The sequence below is a fragment of the Cricetulus griseus genome, chromosome 6 (assembly GCF_003668045.3).
Source record: "Cricetulus griseus strain 17A/GY chromosome 6, alternate assembly CriGri-PICRH-1.0, whole genome shotgun sequence".
Classification (NCBI taxonomy): domain Eukaryota; kingdom Metazoa; phylum Chordata; class Mammalia; order Rodentia; family Cricetidae; genus Cricetulus; species Cricetulus griseus.
Genome location: NC_048599.1, coordinates 71376679 through 71383077, shown reverse-complemented (window position 1 = coordinate 71383077; position 6399 = coordinate 71376679).

The window sequence follows — 6399 nt, the reverse complement described above, 5'->3', positions numbered from 1 at the left end:
TGTAGATGTGGTTACGTGTGGCTATAGCCCCAGAACTGTGGGGAAGGCAGGGACAGGAGGATTGCTAAGCCACCAACCTAGCTCCAATAAGCTAAGATGAGACAGCTTATTCTGTTTCAGAAGAATAAGGGAGACCGAGAGTAATAGAGCAAGACAGCCAACATCTCCTCCTTCCTCAACGAACATGCGTACAGAGGCTTGCTCACCTGCATATTCACATAATGTACCATACTCCATTCAAACTCATAGAAAATAAAAAAGAATAAAAATTATAAGAATAAGTAACTAACGTTCCTGAAGATTGGGCTACTATTTTTTCATTTTCTGTGATGTCCATCTAGCCTAGGCACAGGAGGAGAGCAATGGTTCAATAGACAGAATCATTCACTTACTTGCAGAAAATAGATATGGAAACGTCAGAGGGTTTCTCACAGATGTGAGAGACCAAAGCTATCCTATGGGAAGCAGATGCAGCAGCCCAGGATCTCCTGGAGTTCCAGCACAAGCAAGAATCCCGGAGAAGAGATTTTATTTTATTTATTTTTATTACAAATCTTGCACTTGGTAGAGGCTTTACCATAGCTGCAGAGAGAACTTGCTTTTACACCAAGTATGAAACCCCCTGAGTACAGGAGATAATGATAGGGTTTTAGAGCTGAATATAGATTACTCCTATGGATCCAGGATCTAAATAGCCAGGAAACTCACCCAACTAGAAAAGCAACATAGAGCAGGTAAAAGACATTTTCAAAAAGGAAACTTCCAAGAGATGTTATGACTGGCTTTGTATCTATTTTTTCCTAGACTCAATGCATGTGTGATGCTCAGACTTGTCTTTAATAAGCCCTCCGAAACTCCCTCTATAGGACATAATTGATCTTTTAAATATAACTGTGGTGATGTTTAATTGAATGTAATATAAAGACAGATAAATTATAATGAAATAAATATCCTTTTCATTGTCACAGTTGAAACAACTTCTCTTCCTACAAATTCCTTGAGGTAGATTAGGATCATATGCTTATTATTATTACCTCTTAATAGATACTAAAATCCACTTCCTACATAATCTAATTATCAAAATAATGTAAAAGACAAAGCAAAGGTGAGTGTGAAATAGCAGATGAAAATTCATATTTGATATTTTGTGCAAAAAACACCAAAATAAAATAATATATAATATCTGTTACTTAATCCCTGGGATTTCGAATCACAGATAATAATACTGCATTAGGGTCTTGTTTCTGCTGGAATAAATTACTTACAATGAATGTCCTAAAATAATTATTAACATAAATTATTATGTTTATCTGTAACAATCAGTGTTAATTCCAAGTAAATATAGCTTAAAGTACTTCCTGTGTGGGTCTGGTAGAAAAATGGAGAGTAATATCCAAGTTTTCAGCTGTTCATCTATCCTCTAACCCTTGAGTGGGGTTCAAGGTCAGCTTGTGCACATGGAGTATCTTTTTCCGAATGATTTCTTCCTTATGTAGAAGACTCGAACCTTCCAATGCTCCTTATAACTCAAATTAATGGGATTTTGTTGGACTGTTAGCAAATCTCAGCAAAGTATGACACTGTTGCTATTTCTTCTACAACCCCTGTCTGTTTCTTTTTCTTTCTTTCTGAGATTGGACACTTAATATGGGTCTCATAAAATGAGTTCTATCAAAATCAGTGTGTCAAATGTGTTATTGCCTTGTGTGGAATCATGCTGGTCACTGTTTCTGAGGAACTGTGCCCTTCTACCTTCATTATAGATGAATTCTATGTCATCTAATCTAGTGGCTTAGATAATCTCTAACAGAAAAGTGATGAGTTAAGTGGGTACATAGGTTCTAATATCTAACCAAAAGTTAAGCGATTCCTTTGAGAGTCATGGCACAGGCATCCACATTTGGCATGCACATTTGTAAGATGCTGCCGATTTGGGCTGGCGTTTGAGTATCTATTGTTTACTGAATCAGATCCAAATTATATATTGCATCATTTTATTACTAAGTTCACTACATTTTTTTTAAATGTTACTGTATCCTGACAGAATATCACAAGAGAAAATCCTTTCAAGTAGGATACATTCAGGTCTGTTTTATTTTGTTACCAAATCCCAAGAGTGTCCCAAGGATAATACCTTCCTAGCACAATGCATGCAGTTTTGCCCCCCCCCACACACACACAGTCAACCACAAATCATAACTTTGCCAAAGATGCTGGACTCTGAAAACACAATCTAAAGTGTTACCACTTTCTGTTCCTTCATGAAATGCATTCAATATTGGAGTCGTGCCTAAATCGATCAGATTAGAATTAATGTAGTCAATTCTGGGCTTCATTTCTTTGAGAGGAAATATCATCCAACCAGAATATTAAAGAATCACCCCATGTTTGTATTCCTTTTGGTTTGAAAGAATATAATAACCTTGGAAGTTATATAAATTTGAAAGAATACTATAACTTCAGTCATATTTTTATACATGGAGAAGATTTCCACCAAAGCATATTAAGAAGAATTTACCATGGTTAGAAAAACAGTCTTCAGACCATTGGCTGCCATGTGGAGTTTGTAACGGTGTGTGTGTTTTCAGTTTGGTTCTTCCACATCTTGGACGTTTGTTTTAGATAGTGCTTTGATTAGAAATGTTGCTTGTTCTGCACTGCTTTGCTTTATACTGAAGAAAAAGAATGGAAGATGTTAAATAGAAGCTTTCCCAGCTAAGGCAAAGCCTGCTGCAAGCTTTGCACGAGACACTGTCTCCACCTAGTGGTAGCTGCTGAAAACGCGGCTCTGAGAGTTTTCTGATGCTGTGTTCTAATTTATGTTATGCACATGTACTGTCATTATTGCTGGGCCTGCTAGTGCCATTACAGCTAAGGGTCTGTCAGCGCTTCATTTATAATGCAGAATATTAAGAGGTCTATTGCTTTTACATAAAAGCTCATGCTGTGTTAGAACTTGGGAGTCTAATGGCTTTTGCTCTGTGTGAATGTTTAACAGTGTATGCTAAACTTGACCAGCTCGTTTTAAAGACACCCTAATGAGCTGAAGTTACAGAGGCACTACAACCAGAATGACAAATCTTTTTCCTTTCTTGAAAAACTTCAGAAATTGACTACTACGAAATGATATTTTTAGAACCAAGCACGTATATAAGATTGAGTTCCTTATATACATGGAGTCAAGGTTATGTATTTGAGTCTTCACACTTGAAGACTAGGTAGTACTTGTTACTTTTCTCTTCATGTAGACAATACCTGACATAAACAAGGAAGAGGAGGCTTATTTTTGGCTCACATTCCAGAGGATAGCAGTCCACCCTGGAGCAGGTCACCCAGTGACAGGAGCAGGTCACTCTGGTGGCAGGAGCAGGTCACTCAGTGACAGGAGCAGGTCACTCTGGTGGCAGGAGCAGGTCACTCAGTGACAGGAGCAGGTTACTCTGGTGGCAGGAACATGCAGCTGGTTGTATCACAGTGGCAGACAAGAAGTAGAAAGCCAGATAGGGGACTGGATGACAGCCTTCAAGACCTGCCTCTATGGTACTATATCCTCCAGCTAGGACCATGTCGAGAAGTTCCCACAACACCCCAGACAAGCACTACTTGCTAGGGACCAAATACATACACACATTAATCTGTGGAAGACATTCGTCATCCAAAATATAACATTCTATTCAGGCCTCCATATGCCCATGATCATCATACACAACAAAGTACTTTCAATCCAAGGCCATAAGCCCCCATATTCTTAACATCTCAACACCGATGCTGTTCAAGACTTCCAAGTCTGTACTGAAACTCAAGGCACTGTCTTAACCGTGAGTCTCCATAAACTCGGAAAAAATTAAAGTTTAAGTACTTGAAATATACAGTGTCACAGAGTAAACAACCCCATTTCAGATGTGTATGCCAATGCCTTGTTCTGTGTCATGAAACAATGAGAAAGTTGGCTCTGCTAGGAAATGTGATGTCTTTAGCTTGTAGAGTAGGAATCCTAAGAAGCCAAGCAAGTTCAGTAAGTCACATACACTGAGCCCTATACAATCCACCTCTTACGTGTTGCATAGCTACTTGGGGCTCTAAGGATCTCCAGACCTCACAGGTTAATAAGAGTCTTCAGTGCTGCTTCAAGAAAAGATGTGATGGTCTGTTACTTCAGTGCTATCATCTGTTGGATTACCAGACAGTGATTCAAAAAGGGTTTGGCTGTGGGGAACAGAGGAAATCCTGAGTGAGTGTGTGCAGTTGGCATGGCCATGCCAAGGACTCTATTCTCAGACCCATGGAAAATGGCAAAGCCTCCCCCAGCCCCAGGCTGAGGTTCAGAGCAATAGCAAAGCCATCCCCTGGTTTGAGTGTGGGTGTTGATGGTGTGTGTAGAAAATGTCCACATAGCTTTCTATGCCCATCTCTGGATATTTACAGCTTGAAGATAAACCTGCTCCTTACAGAGACTGCTCTCTCTGAAAAGAGTTAAACTTGCCTCCTCGATCCAGCAGAATATCCTCCCCTTTACCCCTTGCTACCTGCAGAGAGTGGGAGAACTAGCCCTGCCCCTCACCAACTACAGCACACAGGGGAGCAGGCCCTGCACCTCTCATAGAGAGCACTCTAGAGCTGACCCTGTTGTCAGGGCTAGGTGAGCCAGCCCTGAGAGTGTGAGAGCAGGAGAACTGACGCCCCCCACCCCAAACACACACACACACACACACACACACACACACACACACACACACACACACACACACACCTCGTATACCCCCTACAGAAATCAGGAGAGAGGGGCCTGCACCTTGCCTGAGCAAAACAGTAGAGCTGGCCCTGGTGATGACAATGTAGGTGACCCGAATCTGAGGACCTGAGAGCAGGAGAACTGGCCCAGCTCCTTGCTTCAAATTGCATTGAGTGAGCTAGCCAAGGCAGTGCTGGAGAGCCCATTTGGGTGGTGAAGATGAGGGAGAGCTGGCAGGCTGACCGACTCAGCTACCACCCAGGCCCAGACCAAGGCAAAGAGTGGGCCCAACACAACATCCACCTCATCTATGAATTGTTGGAGCACGTTGAAGGGGATGAACCTACAGAAAACAGCAGGATCTTCATGACACAGGACAACAAGAGGATATCCAAGAGGATCCCCAGTGAGAGCCTACTGTTGGTGGCATAGCAGAAACCAGAGGCCCAAGCCAGACCAATGACTCATGGCAATGAACACTGGCAAAGATGAGTGGACTAAAGGGTAAACTGTGTGTCTCAAGGGCTACGCTGCAGCTTCCATGACAAGATTCTTCTTCTTCTCTCTCTCTCTCTCTCTCTCTCTCTCTCTCTCTCTCTCTCTCTCTCTCTCTCTCTCTCTTTGTTTTTTGCTTTTAGTTTTAAATTTGGTTTTGATTTGGGGAGGAAGTTGTAAGGGCAGAGGACAGATGCTAGGGGATGGGGAGATAAGTGGGATTGGAATACATGATGTAAAATTCACAAAGATCCAAAAAAAGTAAAAAGAAAATATGTATTTGGGCCCATATTTTGACTAGTGTTGGCTAATTGCCTAACAACTTTCCCCTTGGTAGGTAGCAGCTCCTAATTTCCTCACCCTTATCAGACTCTCACTGCTGCGGGTGTCCATTCACGCTTTTCTGGACACAGAAAGGGCTCTCAAATTTCATCCCTTCACCTCTGCAGTGTAGGATCAATTTTTAGTTCTCATGGCAACAAATAGTAATTCTCCAGTCAGGACAGTGACTATCCCATTGGCCTGCTACTCTACTGACATGAGAAGCTCAGACTAGCCAGTAACACTAATTCAAGCTTCTTTAGGTTAGTTCAGACTTCTCCATCACTAGGCAGAAGTCTTTTCATACTGAAATCAGTATTACAACACTGCAAAGCCTGAGGCTTGGTGAGCAACAGAGAGACTTCTGAACTGGGTCACTGGAAGTAAGGACCTGCCTTCTTCTACTAGTGGTTTCTGGACTCCAAATTCTAGTTATTGATGACATGATGCTAGACCTCACTCAGTCATTACATATACTGACCTTTTAAGATAACAGCCCAAGAATACAGGTTTTCCTATAAACTGGGCCCTTACAGATTTCAGTGTCGCTTGTACATTCGGTCAAGGCAGCTATTTCTTGTAATCATGTATAATGTTAGGAAAGAGAATCTTATGGTTCACAGTTATACATTCTCATCCCTCAAACAGTTTATTCTGAGGCAATATTAGGTATGATATCAAGACAGTGAACATTCTAGGAGGAACACTGTGGGCTTCTTGCCTATTTGGTTGTTGAGGGCCTCTTGTGTGATGGATGTTCTCTGGTGTGCACAGACATAAGAAATAAAAATCAAATGCTTTGGATCCTGCCCTCTATCCATCAACAAACTTCCCCCCAAATTCCATGTCCC